Source organism: Macrotis lagotis, chromosome 1, assembly GCF_037893015.1.
Source record: "Macrotis lagotis isolate mMagLag1 chromosome 1, bilby.v1.9.chrom.fasta, whole genome shotgun sequence".
Lineage (NCBI taxonomy): Eukaryota > Metazoa > Chordata > Mammalia > Peramelemorphia > Peramelidae > Macrotis > Macrotis lagotis.
The window spans coordinates 856,158,022-856,173,542 of NC_133658.1; the positions used below are offsets into that span (position 1 = coordinate 856,158,022).

Genomic DNA, 15,521 nt, shown 5'->3' on the forward strand with positions numbered 1-15,521 from the left:
GAACAAGAATTTCCTTGAGCATGTGCACTCAGACCCTAGGTTACTCAGAACTAGGTGGGGCAGACCTGTTCTAATCTCAGGTTTTGATCAGGTTGAGGATAAATCTTTTGTCTTACACTCACATACCTGCCCCATAGGCACCAACACAGGCAGACCCTAGTCTTTGTAATGTAAACTAAGAATCTTCCTTCATATTCTGGATGGAAGCCAAACCCACCCAGTTCCTCACAACAGGTACCACCAGGATAACAGTTTTTGAATAAATGAATAAATAGTAAAAGAATATTCAACTTTCCTTAGCAATTTGAAAGCACTAGAGGCAAATAAACTACGTCATAGAATAATGAAAGAAATTTCAGTGTGACCCTTGATTTTCCTTCAGTGATCTGTGAAGATTTTTGGATAATGGAAATGGGCCAATGAACAAAAGACTGACAAGTCTTGATTTTGATTTTGATTCTCACTTATCAGTAAGCTTGAATTCAATTGCTTAAAAAAAATCCTACAATACATTATTAAAGGGATATTCTATGAATAAGAGAAAGGTAAAATGGCTTAATGGAAAGAGAGCCTTCCTGGCACTCAGGAATACTTGGATTCAACTTGTATTTCATCTTTCATCTTAGACAATCCTCCAAAACTTAAGTAGAAGAACAATTCTGATCTGCATTAGTAAAATATTTCTTACTGTCCATACCCTCTGATCAAAGAAATAAAAAGTCTAGACCCTATTCCATCTCTCTCCTTAAAAAAAAATTAAGCAGCATGAGCTCATAAAGAACAAGTTGTACTAAAATGACCTCATTTCTTTTTCTGACAGGTTTACTACACTGGTCAATCAAGTCTGCTTTAGCCTCTTAGGGACAATGATTTTTGTTTTCTTCAACACCCTGATTATCTTTCTATAGACATAATCTAACATGATCATGTCTATAGCATGATCTAGCATTCTATAGACATGAGCTAGCTAAAATCCTTCCTAAAATGTGGCATTCAGAAAAAAAAAAACCCAATGAGATAAGATCTTATCAGAGCAAAATACAATGGGACTCTCACCTCCCTTATTCTGGACATTAGGGTTATATTCATGTACCTTATAGCCTTAGCTTTTTGAGCTGCCACTTAGCACTTTGAACTAAAGTTACTTAAAGACAGAGAAATTTTAGATGAGGACGAATTTAAGCAACATTCAACCTGGAGGTCTAGAGTACACAAGAGAGGCTAGGATTCCTTTGGAGAATTAATTTACCGCCAATGGAGAAATCAAAACAGGAAGCTGAGATTGTGCTACATTTAAAAAACCACTTCAAAATTCAATTCTGAGTTTTTGTCTGAATTAGAAATTTTGAGTGTTTCTAAGAGAGGGAAAAAAGGTTTATCAAAACCTATACATTTAAAACCTGCTAAAGATTACCGTGGATGATCTATCAATAAATTAGAAACCAGGAAAAGATTAAATATTTAGGGAATGTGGATGGAGTGATTATGGCTTAGCTTTTATGAAATATGCTAGTAAAACAAAGTATTTGAAGTCTTTAACATATAAGTGCATGTAGCCATTATTGTGACTATTCCCAAGGGCCTCACTTGCACTACAGTTTCAAAGTCCAGCAAAACCCTTAGTTCTTCATTATTTTCATAATACAATGATGTTAATTTATTATTCAGGTCAGTGTAGGCAAAACAAATTGAGCTGACACTTCATAAGACTCACATCTTATATTCATCACCAGACCCTACCTCATACTAAAGCTATCACCCCCAAAGCTCACTTCTCCAATCCATTAAGAACTCACTCAACATTTCCTCTAAAGTCTTTTCTGGTTCTACTCTAGAATCTGGTGATTTTACTATGTAATTAATACTAGGTCAGGCTCTGAGGCATTGAGCTAAGTAGGTCTAAGGGAGGGCAATGACATGGTCTCCAGTCTAGATTTATTATAAACGAGGTACTATCCTAGGGATACAGCAACAAAACAAAGTAGAAACTGACAGTAAGAAGCTTATATTCTGAAAATTATCAATGTATACACAGAGATAAGTAAATACAGAAATTTTTTGATATCATATATGTTAAAAAATGTCTTGCTAGAGAAACTAGAAAGAGGAGAACATTAACAAGGAGGGTCAAGAAAGGCCTCATGAAGAAGGTGGCATTAGGACTGAGCCTGAAGATAGGGATTTCAAAAAATAGAAATGAGGAGGAAAGGCATCCTATTAGGGGACAAAGACTGTACAAAGGCCTAGAGGTAAAAAATGGTATGGTTTACCTGGGCTGAGATTGTGGGAAAAGTATCACCATGAAATTTATCTAGAGATAAGTTGGAATCAGATTGTAAAGAGTTTCAAATGCCAAACAGAGGAATGGAGGTTTATTTTCTTATCTTTTTTTTTAAGGTTTTTTGCAAGGCAAAAAAGGGTTAAATGACTTGTCCAAAGCCACACAGCTAAGGTAATTATTAAGTGTCTGAAGCCGGATTTGAACTCAGGTACTCCTGCTGACTCCAGGGCCAGTGCTCTATCTACTGTGCCACCTAGCTGCCCCCTTATTTTCTTATCTTTTTTTTGATCATTCTTTATTTAATATTTATTCTCATTTTGTACAAATGTTTTATTTACATAAATAAAATATTCTTGTTTAAGAGTAAACAAAATACCCCTCCCCCATAAATATAGATTTGCTTGAGCGATAAAGTAAAGGGGAGAGAAAAAAAATTAAAATTAAAAAATAATAGTAATAATTGTAGGTATGGCCAGGTGGCGCAATGGATGGAGCACCAGCCCTGGAGCCATGAGCACCCAAGCCCACATCTGGCCCCGTACACCCAACAATCACCCAGCCATATGACATGCAAACTACCCGAACCCCATTGCCCTGCAACCCCCCAAAAAGAAAAAAAAAGCCAAAATAAAATAAAATAGTAATAATAGTAGGGGTGGCTGGGTGACGGGCAGAGTATTGGCCCTTGAGCCAGGAGCACCCGAGCCCAAATCCGGCCTCAGACACCCAACGATCGGTCTGCTATGAAGCCCCAGGCAGGCCCCCCAGCCCCACTTTTCCTGCACCACCCCCAAATAATAATAATAAAAAATGTGCTTCAGTCTTTGTTCCAACACCAACTACTCTGTCATGGGTGGATCACATTCTTTATGATAAGTCCATGACAAAAGTTACTTCCATATTTTTCCACCGTTGCCACTGCTGATTGCAACTCCCACCTTTCGTATTTCTCCACTACCATGTACTATATTTTCTCTCTCCTTTCACTATGACTCTGCTGTAGGGTAGCTGAGTGGTGCAGCAGACAGATCCCTGGCCCTGGGGCCAAGAGGCCCTGAGTCCCCATACCACCCCTTAGGCCCAGCATCCACCTGGCCATATGGTCCCGGACAGGCCATCCAATCCCGGCTGCTTACAAGAAGTAAAAAAGAAAATGTGTTATATCTGACCACTCTCCCCCCATGGTCCATCCTCTCCTACATCACTCACATCACCCCCTTCCCCCATCCTCCCCCTCCTTCTTACTCCAGATACCTATACCCCATTGAGTATATATGCTGTTTCCTCTCCTAGCCACCTCTGAGGAGAGCAGATTCCCTCATTCCCCCTTGCCTTCCCCATTCCATATCATTGCAGTAGCTCATTATAATAAAGAAAAATCTTATTATATGAAATATCTTGGCCTATTCCCTCCTCTCTTTTTCTTTCTCCTATTACATTTCCCTTTTTTTCTATTGACTCCATTTTTACACCATATTTGATCTTCAAATTCAGCTTTCTCCTGTGCTTCAGCTATAAAAGCTCCTTCTACCTGCTCTATTAACTGAGAAGGTTCATATGAGTATTATCAGTGTCATTTTGCTATGCAGGAATACATGCAGTTCATCATCATTAAGTCCCTCATATTTTCCCCCTCTCCTCCAATCTCCATGGTTCACCTGAGTCCTGTATTTGAAGATCAAACCTTCTGTTCAGCTCTGGCCATTCCAACAGGAACATTTGAAATTTACCTGGTTCACTGAAAGTGCATCTTTTTCCCTGGAAGAGGACATTCAGCCTGGCTGGGTAGTTGATTCTTGGCTGCATTTTAAGCTCTTTTGCCTTCCGGTATATTATATTCCAAGCCCTCCGAGCTTCCAATGTAGTTGCTGCTAAGTCCTGTGTGATCCTGACTGCAGCTCCACGATATTTGAATTGTGTCCTTCTGGCTGCTTGTAATATTTTCTCTTTGACTTGGGAGTTCTGGAACTTGGCTATAATATTCCTAGGGGTTGGTTTTTTTGGGATCTCTTTCTCGGGGAGATGGGTGGATTCTCTCCATTTCTATTTTGCCCTCTGCTTCTAGGATATCAGGGCAATTTTCCTGTAGTAATTCTTTGAAAATGATGTCAAGGCTCTTTTCCTGATCGTGACTTTCAGGTATTCCAATAATTTTTAAATTATCTTTCCTATATCTGTTTTCCATATCAGTTATTTTTTCAATGAGATGTTTCACATTTTCTTTTAATTTTTCATTCTTTTGTTTTGAAGTATTGTGTCCTGATTTCTCATAAAATCAGCAACCTCCCTCAATTCCATTCTTTGTCTGAAGGATTTGTTTTCCTCAGAGAGCTTTCTTATCTCTTTTTCCATCTGGCCCATTCTGCTTTTTAAAGCATTCTTCTCCTCAATAACTTTTTGAACTGTTTTATCCATTTGACCTAAGCTGGTTTTTAACATGCTATTTTCTTCAGCATTTTTTGGATTTCCTTGACTAAGCTGCTGACTTCATTTTCATGTTTTTCCTGCATCTCTCTCCTTTCTTTTCCCAGTTTTTCTTCTAACTCCCTCATTTGATTTTCAAAGTGTTTTCTGAGCTCTGTCATAGCTTGAGCCCAATTTCTGTTTTTCTTGGAGTCTTTAGATGCAGGAGCTTGTGCTTCCTCATCTTCAGACTGAGTGTTTTGATCCTTCTTGGTCTCACAGGCAAAATATTTCTCAATGGTGTTCCTCTTGTTTCTCTGCTTGCTCATTTTCCCAGCCTTAGCCTGTTTTGGGGGTGCTTCCTGAGCTTTTGGGACACTCCCACAAGGGTCTCAGTGTGTGAGGCTCTGTCCTCTCTCCTGGTCTGTGAATGACCATATGTACCCCCCTCTGCCACAGGGCTGAGGTGGGGGGGGGGGGGCTGCTGTTCTATGGGGGGGGGCCTAGACTGCAATCAGGATCTGAATGTGTTCAGAACCCCAGAGTCCTGTTCCAGGGACTGAGCTGGGCAGTCTCTCTTCACTCCCCTCCCTAGGTTCAATGGGCTCATGCCCTGGGGGCTCCTGCTTACTGGCTCCACCTGTTTCTGTTCCTGGATCTGGGCTTCCACAAGACCATGTTGCTGGCTGTGTGCCTTGAAGGCTGAGTTTCACGTGATCACTCTGGTAGAGGTCCCCCACTTGTCCCCCAATTTGTGCCTGGTGCTCCCTGGGAGCTTAGCTCAGGAGACTCCCCTGCTTCTGTGAGCCATGGCTTCCAGCGCCCTGGGGCTGCCTCTGAGAAGCTGAAGTTCTTTTGCTCTGGCAGGCCACTCCTCTGGCGGCCGCCCCTCCGACACTGGAAGCAGAGCCTTTCTGCTCTTTTCCAGGTTACCTTGAGTAGGAGAACTGCCTCACTGGGTCCCTCTGTGGGTTCCGCCTCTTGAAAATTTAGTTAGAGTCCTTAGGTTATGAGTTTTATAAGAGAGCACCTAAGACACGATCTTTTCTGGTCGCCATCTTGGCTCCGCCCCTTATTTTCTTATCTTAAAGGCAACAGGGAGTCACTGAGCAAGAGTGAAATGGTAAGACTTATATTTGAGGAATACCAATTGGCATTTGTGTTGAGAATAGATTGGAGAGGAGAGGGATTGGAGACAAAGATACTACTGCAAGAGTTTAGGTGAGAAGTAATGAAGGCTTGGTCTAATATTGTAGCTGTGTCAGTAGAGATAATTTTGTGGAAACAAAATGGACAAGATTGAACATGAGGAATCTTGAATTTCTTCTTTCTTCTCTTAGTCAAATGTATTTATTAAAACAGGATAACAGGCAAAGAAGAAACAAAATTATCCCTAGTTGCTGATATGACATTTTTATTAAATTCTAGAAAATCAGTAAAAACCCTAGTTAAGACAAATAATAGTTTCCAAAAAGTGAGGAATACAAAACAAACCCAAAAGAGTCAATAGTATTTTTACACAGAAATTAAAAAATCCAAAAGAAAATAAGAAAGGGAAGATTCTACAAAATACATAAAATATTTGTAAGTCAATTTACCACAGCATTCTCAAGAACTATGTACAATTAGAAAATGTTTCTTAAAGAAATAAAAAAAAAATTACATAAATAGCTGGAGAAACAGTGTTCATGGCTAGGCCACACCATAAAGCAATATTAAAAATAAAAAAATTAATAAGTAGATTTAGTGCTACTTCAAACAATTGAGATTATTTTTTTTTACTGGACTAGAAAAATCAATAACTACATTCATTTGGAGAAACAAAAGTCTAGCTGCCCCTGGAGGGAGAATTCTTAACCAAACAAGGTATGGTGGCAATTAAAAAATAGTCAACTGAGAAAAAGCCTTTGCAACAGATATTTCTGATAAGGGTCGGATATCTAAGATAAAAGGAAATAACACAAATAAGACCAAAAGTCATTCCCCATTGGGTAAGTGAAAAACAGTTTTGAAAAGAATTGCAAACCATTATCAACATATGAATGCTCCAAATTACTCCCAAATAAACTGACAAACCAAAATAATTGAATAGTTTATGCTGGAAAAATTGTGGAAAGATAGGTTCATTAACAAAGTCTGTTGTTGGGCTTTTAAATTGGTCTAACTAATCTGGAAATCAAACTGGAATTATGTTAAAAAAAAAAAGGGGGGGATTAGAATACCCCTTGACCCAGAAATATGATTACTGGGAAAATATCTTAAGAAGGCAGATGCTTAAAATACACCCCAAAATATTTACAGAAATATTTCTTATACTAGTAAAGAAATGGAAACAAAGCAGTTGTCCACTGACCTGGAAATAAATTAGTAAATAAATAGTAAACAAAATAAATTGTGGTATATGATAAGAATTAAATAGCACTATGATATAAGAAAAGATGAATATTATGAACAGAGAAAAGCATAGTTAGACTTATATGAACTTTGTAAAAGAGAAATAAACAACCATGAAAAAATATACACAACTATTATGATGTAAATGGTAAATGCTAGGCAACACCATAAAGCAACATTGAAAATAGAACAAATTAGGATTGAGGGGGGCGGAGCCAAAATGGCATCAAGAGAGCATTGGCGCCTATTGGCTCTTAGGTGCTCTCTCATAAATCTTCTAAACTAAGGACTCTAAATTTTCGAGAGACAGAACCCACAGAGGGACCCAGTGAGGCAGTTCTCCTACTCAAGTAACCTGGAAAAGAGCAGAAACGCTCTTATCCTCCGGGTTGGAGGGGCGGCCTGCCAGAGTTAAAGAACTTCAGCTTCCGGGAGGCAACCCCAGGGTGCTGGGAGCCGGGGTTCACAGCAGTGGGGGAGTTTCCTGACCTACGCCCAGGGGAACAGTGGGGGACCTCTGCCAGAGCAAGCATGTGAAGCCCAGCCCTCAGGGCACACAGCAAGCAGCAGCATGGCCAAGGCAGTCCAGATCCAGGAAACAGAAGCAGGCAGAGCTGGTAAGCAGGAGCCCCCAGGGCATGAGCCCACTGAACCTAGGGAGGAGAGTGAAGAGAAAGACTGCCAAGCCCTGCCCCTGGAACAGGAATCTGGGGCTCTGAACACATTCAGATCCTGATCGAAGTCTAGGCCCCCTCCCATAGAACAGCAGCTCCCCCCACCTCAGCCCTTTGGCAGAGGTGGGGCGCATATGGTCATTCACAGACCAGGAGGGAGGACAAAGCCTCACACACTGAGACCCTTGTGGGAGTGTCCCAAAAGCTCAGGAAGCACCCCCAAAACAGGCTAAGGCTGGGAAAATGAGCAAGCAGAGAAACAAGAGGAACACCATTGAGAAATATTTTGCCTGTGAGACCAAGAAGGATCAAAACACTCAGTCTGAAGATGAGGAAGCACAAGCTCCTGCATCTAAAGACTCCAAGAAAAACAGAAATTGGGCTCAAGCTATGACAGAGCTCAGAAAACACTTTGAAAATCAAATGAGGGAGTTAGAAGAAAAACTGGGAAAAGAAAGGAGAGAGATGCAGGAAAAACATGAAAATGAAGTCAGCAGCTTAGTCAAGGAAATCCAAAAAAATGCTGAAGAAAATAGCATGTTAAAAACCAGCTTAGGTCAAATGGATAAAACAGTTCAAAAAGTTATTGAGGTGAAGAATGCTTTAAAAAGCAGAATGGGCCAGATGGAAAAAAGAGATAAGAAAGCTCTCTGAGAAAAACAAATCCTTCAGACAAAGAATAGAACTTAGGGAGATTGATGAATTTACTAAAAATCAGGACTCAATACTTCAAAACCAAAAGAATGAACAATTAGAAGAAAATGTGAAACATCTCATTGAAAAAACAACTGAAATGGAAAACAGATATAGGAAAGATAATTTAAAAATTATTGGAATACCTGAAAGTCATGATCAGGAAACGAGCCTTGACATCATTTTCAAAGAATTACTACAGGAAAATTGCCCTGATATCCTAGAAGCAGAGGGCAAAATAGAAATGGAGAGAATCCACCGATCCCTCTGAGAAAGAGATCCCAAAAAACCAACCCCCAGGAATATTATAGCCAAGTTCCAGAACTCCCAAGTCAAAGAGAAAATATTACAAGCAGCCAGAAGGACACAATTCAAATACCGTGGAGCTGCAGTCAGGGTCACATAGGACTTAGCAGCAACTACATTAAAAGCTCATAGGGCTTGAAATATAATATACTGGAAGGCAAAAGAGCTTAGAATGCAACCGAGAATCAACTATCCAGCAAAACTGAATGTCCTCAGGGGCGGCTAGGTGGTGTAGTGGATAAAGCACCAGCCCTGGAGTCAGGAGTACCTGGGTTCAAATCCGTTCTCAGACATTTAATAATTACCTAGCTGTGTGGCCTTGGGCAAGCTACTTAACCCTGTTTGCCTTGCAAAAACCTAAAAAAAAAACTTGAATGTCCTCTTCCAGGGAAGAAGATGGACTTTCAATGAACCAGGGGAATTTCACATGTTCCTGTTGGAATGGCGAGCTGAACAGAAGGTTTGATCTTCAAATACAGGACTCAGGTGAAGCATAGAGATTGGAGGAGAAGGGGAAAATATGAGGGATGTAATGATGATGAACTGCATGTATTCCTGCATAGAAAAATGACAATGATAATACTCATATGAACCTTCTCAATGAAAAGAGCAGGTAGAAGGAGCTTTTATAGATGAAGCACAGAAGAAAGCTGAATTTGAAGATAAAATACGGTGTAAAAATGGAGTCAACAGAAAAAAGGGAAATGTAATGGAAGAAAAAAAAAGGAAATTGGCCAAGATATTTCATATAATAAGATTTTTTCTTTTATTATGATGAGCTATTGCAATGATATGGAAGGGGGGAAGGCAAGGGAGGAATGAGGGAATCTTCACTCTCCTCAGAGGTGGCTAGGAGAGGAAACAGCATATATACTCAATGGGGTATAGACATCTGGAGTAAGAAGGAGGGGGGGGACAAGAGGAAGGGGTGGGGATGTGAATGAAAGAGGAGAGGATGGAACATGGGGGGAGAGTGGTTAGATATAACACATTTTCTTTTTTACATCTTGCAAGGGGCTGGGATTGGATGGCCTGTCCAGAACCATAGGGTCGGGTGGATGCTGAGCCTAAGGGGTAGTATGGGGGCTCAGGGCCTCTTGGCCCCAGGGCCAGGGATCTGTCTGCTGAGCCACTCAGTTATCCTACAGCAGAGTCAGTGAAAGGACAGAGAAAATATGGTACATGGTAGTGGAGAAGTATGAAAGGAGGGAATTGCAATCAGCATGGCAACAGTGGAAAAATATGGAAGTAACTTTTGTGATGGACTTATAAGAATGTGATCCACCCACAACAGAGTTGGTGGTGTTGGAACACAGCCTGAAGCAAATTTTTTATTATTATTATTGGGGGGGGTGCAGGGCAAATGGGGCTGAGTAGCCTGACTGGGGCCGCATAGCAGACCGATCGTTGGGTGTCTGAGGGTGAATTTGGACCCGTGTGCTCCTGGCTCAAGGGCCAGTGCTCTGTCTGCCATCCAGCTGCCCCTACTATTATTACTATTTTATTTTAGGTTTTTTTTTCTTTTTTTGGTTTATGCAGGGCAGTGGGGTTGGGGTGGCTTGCATGTCACACAGCTGGGTGATTATTGGGTGTATGGGGCCGGATATGGGCTCGGGTGCTCCTGGCTCCAGGGCTGGTGCTCCATCCACTGCACCACCTGGCCATACCTACAATTATTTCTATTATTTTTTTAATTTTAATTTTTTTTCTATCCCCTTTACTTTATCGCTCAAGTGAGTCTATATTTTTTTGGGGGTGGAGGTATTTTGTTTACTCTTAAACAAGAGTATTTTATTAATGTATATAAAAAAACACTGTACAAAATGACAATAAATATTAAATTAAAAACAAACAAAAAAGAAAATATAACAAATTATTAAGTAGATTTAGTGCTAATTCAAACAATTGAGATTTTTTTTAATCAGACTAGACAAATATAGTGTATAGTTTTTGAGAGTGCTGAGGTAAACTGACTTCCAAATTTACTACTAAACAATCAAAATTGAATGTTATCAAATCACAAAGAAGATGTATGAGAATGTGTATCTGCTTTCTTTGTAAAAATTCGATACTATCTAAGGCATAGAATAATTCTGATAAGGTCAGATTCACACACCTACTGTATATGGACTATTTCAATTTCTGCCTCCTCACCCCAATCCATCCACCATGAAAGATAGGACAAGCATTATTTTCTCCTATGTTGTAAATAAGGAAATCTAAGCTCAGACAGGTGAAATGTCTTATTCTAGCATATATATATATATATATATATATGTATATAGATATAGATATATATGTATATAGATATAGATATAGATATAGATATATAGCTAATAAATAGTAGATTGGCAACTTTAATGGAGCTCTTCTGGGACCAAATCCAGCATTTTTTCCACTATAACAAATTACCAAATTTGCCTGATAAAAAATATATAGCTCATAGCTAATAATGGAGGTAAAAAATAAAGACAATTTTTTGCGTATACACACACACACACACACACACACAACAATTTAAGTGCATTGGAGAATATAAACAAGTTGTGATGGTGTCCATTATCATTTCAAGAAATCAAGAAAGGATTTATAAACCAGGTGGTATTTGAGTTAGGTTTTAAAGGACAGGTAGGAAATCAACAGATGAAGATTGGAGGGGTGGAGGAGAAAGTATTGCATGCATATAGATTTGTGAAAATAAAGGCACAGAGTTAAGAAAGCTTTGATTCGGGGGCGGCTAGGTGGCGTAGTGGATAAAGCACTGGCCCTGGAGTCAGGAGTACCCGGGTTCAAATCCGGTCTCAGACACTTAATAATTACCTAGCTGTGTGGCCTTGGGCAAGCCACTTAACCCCATTTGCCTTGCAAAAAAAAAACCTAAAAAAAAAAAGAAAGAAAGCTTTGATGCTACTGTTACTGGTTCCCAATTCCTTTGCTCCCAGTTTCTCCTTGCTGTAATACATCCAGCATACCATAAATCAAACTCTGAATACTACCACTATCTCATTATCCTACTCAAAAAGCTACAACTTCCTGTACCCCAATCTAATCAAAAAAAATTCTTCAATCTGGCATTCAAGCTGGATTCATTTTATCTAAAGTAGTATAAAATAGAATATATACTATTTTGGAGACCTAGTCTTATGTTTAGCTTAGATACTTACCAATTGGGTGACCCTGGGCAAATCACTTAATTTCTGTGAATATGTTTCCTCATCTGTAAAATAAAAATAATACTTGTATTATCTACTTTAAGAATTATTGTGAAGAAAACATTTCTAATTTTAAAGCACTATGTAAGTGTAAATAATTACTACCATTTTCAATTAATCAGCACATGAACTCTCCCCTCTAGTCAGGCTAGTTCCTTACTGTCACCAAAGACAGTTAACACTGCTGGCATAGAGGAGGAGCCCTTCCTCTTTACTCAGTACCCAATTCCTAACTATCCTCCAAAGGTCAATTCAAATCTCACCTGTATGAAGTTGCCTCCAAGGCACACAAAGATTCTCCTTTTTCCAATTTTCCTTGCATTTCATAGTATATATACATATATATATATATATATATATGTATATATATATATAGTACTTTTAACCCAGTTTAGTTCATCTCTACTCTGTCACACAAACACACACACATTTGCGAGCATGCACAAGTATGTGGAAAGCTCTATAGGGACCACTGAGATGCATGCTGAAATCTAAACAAGAGATATTTTTTATTTCTTTGATCTTTTACATGTGGATGGACAGGTCAAAATTCTTTGAAGTATAACAGATCTCTTACAGGAGCCTCTGTAAATTCTTAGAGATTGAGAGGCAATCAGTACAATATCATTTGCATACAAGAAGAGTTAAGCAGGGACAGCTAGGTGGTGCAGTGGATAAAGCACCGGCCATGGAGTCAGGAGTACCTGGGTTCAAATCCGGTCTCAGACACTTAATAATTACCTAGCCGTGTGGCCTTGGGCAAGCCACTTAACCCCATTTGCCTTGCAAAAAACCTAAAAAAAAAAAAAAGAACTAAGCACTTCACTGTCCAAAGGAAATCCCTCTTCATCCAGAACTCTATCCTAGATCAGTGGCAAATATTTGGCAAGTATACATGACCCAGATTTATGTTTTGCCTGTTGTTTACTATTAAGAGTTAATAAATATGGTTATTTCTGTCATATTCTCCAAGGAATATTGAATGTTCTTGATATATGTAGAATATGCAATTTGTAAAAGAGTGTAAGGCAGAGTTTTGTTTTATCAAGTCTTACAATTGAGATCTTACATTCTATCTTTCAGTCAATTGTGAGAGGGTAAAGATGTGGTCATGGTTGACTATTATTTACTAAGGCTTAATGATTCCCTAATAATCACATCAAAGATGCCTTCAGTTCTTTTCTCATGAAATTTTTTGTATAGATGGAAGAATAAGTATATAAATGGGGTTCTCTTGGGAAGTTTTTGGTGCATTTAACAAAGTTTGAGAACTTTTTCTGCACACTCTTAGCACTTCTCTCTCCTCCATATACTTTGGATAGTAACTTCTCAACACTCTCATAACTACTTTGCTTTCAGCACAAACCTCCTCCCTATATACTTTTCCCAACTCAACTATATTTCTGGTCTTCTTTGTTTTTGGTGCCATTTCTACCTCATCTTAAAATACTTCAGGGAATGACATTCAAGTCCAAGTGTAATGGTTGCATTATTCTTGAAGGAAAAAAAAATTGTAGAAATTTTTTTTTTTTTTTTGCAAACTGGAAAACAGATTGGCAGAAACTAGGTATATACCAACATCTCATATTGTATAACAAGACAAGGTCATAATGGATAAATAATTTAGAAATAAGGGTGATATAAGCAAATTATTGGAGCATGGAAAAAATATATAAACTAAAGGAGCATGGGAAAATTGTCCCTGTCAATTCTATGGATAAGGAAAGAGTTTATGACTGAACAAGAGATAGAGAGAATCACAGGAAATAAAAGATAATTTTGATTACATGAAATTAAAAAGCTCTTGCATAAATAAAATAAATGCAGACAAAAAGAATACAAGAAACTGAGGTAAAATTTTACAGTAAGATTCTCTGAGAAAGGTCTCATTTCTCAAATATGGAGGGAACTGAGTCAAATTTCTAAAAGAGAAACTCCCCAATTAATAAATATATGTTCAGAGGATATAAATAGGTCAAATAAGAAATCAAAGCTATCAATAGTCTGAAGAAAAAATGTTCTAAATCACTAAAGAATAGAAAAATGCAAATTAAAAACAACTCTTGAGATACCTATCAGATTGGCTATCACAACAGAAAAGGAAAATTACAAATGCTAGAGAGGGTAAGGAAAAATCACTAAGGCACTAGTGTGAACTAGTCCAACCATTCTGGAGACTACTTTGGAACTAGACCCCAAAGGACTCTATAACTGAGCATACCCTTTGCCCCAGAAATGTGACTCCTAGCTCTCTACCCCAAAGAGATAAAAAAAAAAAGAATTGGAAATTAAGAGGATACCCATCAATTGGGGAATAGCTGATCAAGGTTTAGTATATATTTGTGCTGCAATACTACTGTCCTATAGGAAATGATGAGCAGGATGGTTTCAGAAGAAACTTGGGAAGACTCATATAAACTGATTAAAGTGAAGTGAACAGAACCAGGAGAACACTGTACACAGTAATAGCAATGGTCTAAGATTAACTGTGAAAGACTTAGTTACATTGATCTAAGACTATTTCAGAGGGTCCACGATTAAAAAGATGTTGTCCATTTCCAGAGAGAAAACTGATGAACTCTAATTATACCTTCTTTTGCTTTATTTTTCTTTTTTTGTATGTTTTATTTTGTAACATGGCTAAAATGGAAATGTTTTGCTTGACTTCACATGTAAAATTGATATCATACTGCTTATCTTATAAGCACAGTACTTAGTGTAGTTAAATGATTAATAATTATTCATTCATCCATTATCTGTATGACATGGTGGAAAAATTAATAGATCATGTTTGGGGTGCCACTTTTATTTTTTAGACTAATGGTTTCCTTAATTGTCAGGGAGCTTTTTTTATGCAAATTTTTTTTTATTAAAGATTTTGAGTTTTACAATTTTTTCCCAGTCTTACTAGAGAGCTTTTTTAAAAATTCAGCTGGTAATAAAATAATAAATATAATTTGAAGCTGAAATTCTTTCATTCCTTAGAGATCCAAATTAAATACTTCTTTGAAATCTTGCCTGATTATCCAAGCTAGAAGAAATCTCCCCCTTATATTTTTTTCCTCCTAGAATTTCTAATAACACTCTGGCTTGCTTCTTTATAATATAATATTCTAACTTGTAGCATTATTATATGTGCACAGGCCTTGTTTCCCCATCAAGATGATAAATTCCTTGAGATAAGAAATGTGTTTTATTTCAGAATCTTGGTCTTGACTAACTTTCCCACTTTATCCTCCAGGCGACTAAAAAAGTAAAGGAAAGGGGTGTTAATGTTTGAGAAGGCCACAGAATGTTTTTATTAAAAAATGAGAAGAAAGGGGAAGTGAAGTAACATGGAATAGTGAAAAGAAAACCTGTTTAGGAATTAGAAGATTTGGGGGTTTGTCCCAACAAACTAGTTAGTTCAGTGACTTCATAAAAGTTATTTCCCTTTAATAGACCTTTGGCTTTCCCACCTGGAAAATGAGGCAAAATAATATTTGCCTAAATAATTACACCAGTGACTAATTAGAGGAGCAAAACAGAAATTATCTTTCACATCTACAGAAAAGGGAA

At 38.2% G+C, this 15,521-nt stretch overlaps 1 protein-coding gene across 12 annotated transcripts in view; it reads right to left on the reverse strand.

Annotated features, from left to right (window-relative positions):
- Positions 1 to 15,521, reverse strand: part of SCMH1 (Scm polycomb group protein homolog 1) — a 156,500-nt gene that overhangs the window by 126,055 nt on the left and 14,924 nt on the right. For 4 of the 12 annotated variants that reach the window (XM_074217760.1, XM_074217759.1, XM_074217758.1 and 1 more), the window contains one exon: positions 11,916 to 11,968. The gene's annotated coding sequence lies outside the window, so the exon portion shown is untranslated. Of the gene's footprint in view, positions 1 to 11,915; positions 12,312 to 15,521 lie in introns of those variants that run through there. The other 8 variants (XM_074217761.1, XM_074217765.1, XM_074217767.1 and 5 more) reach the window with 4 other exon arrangements.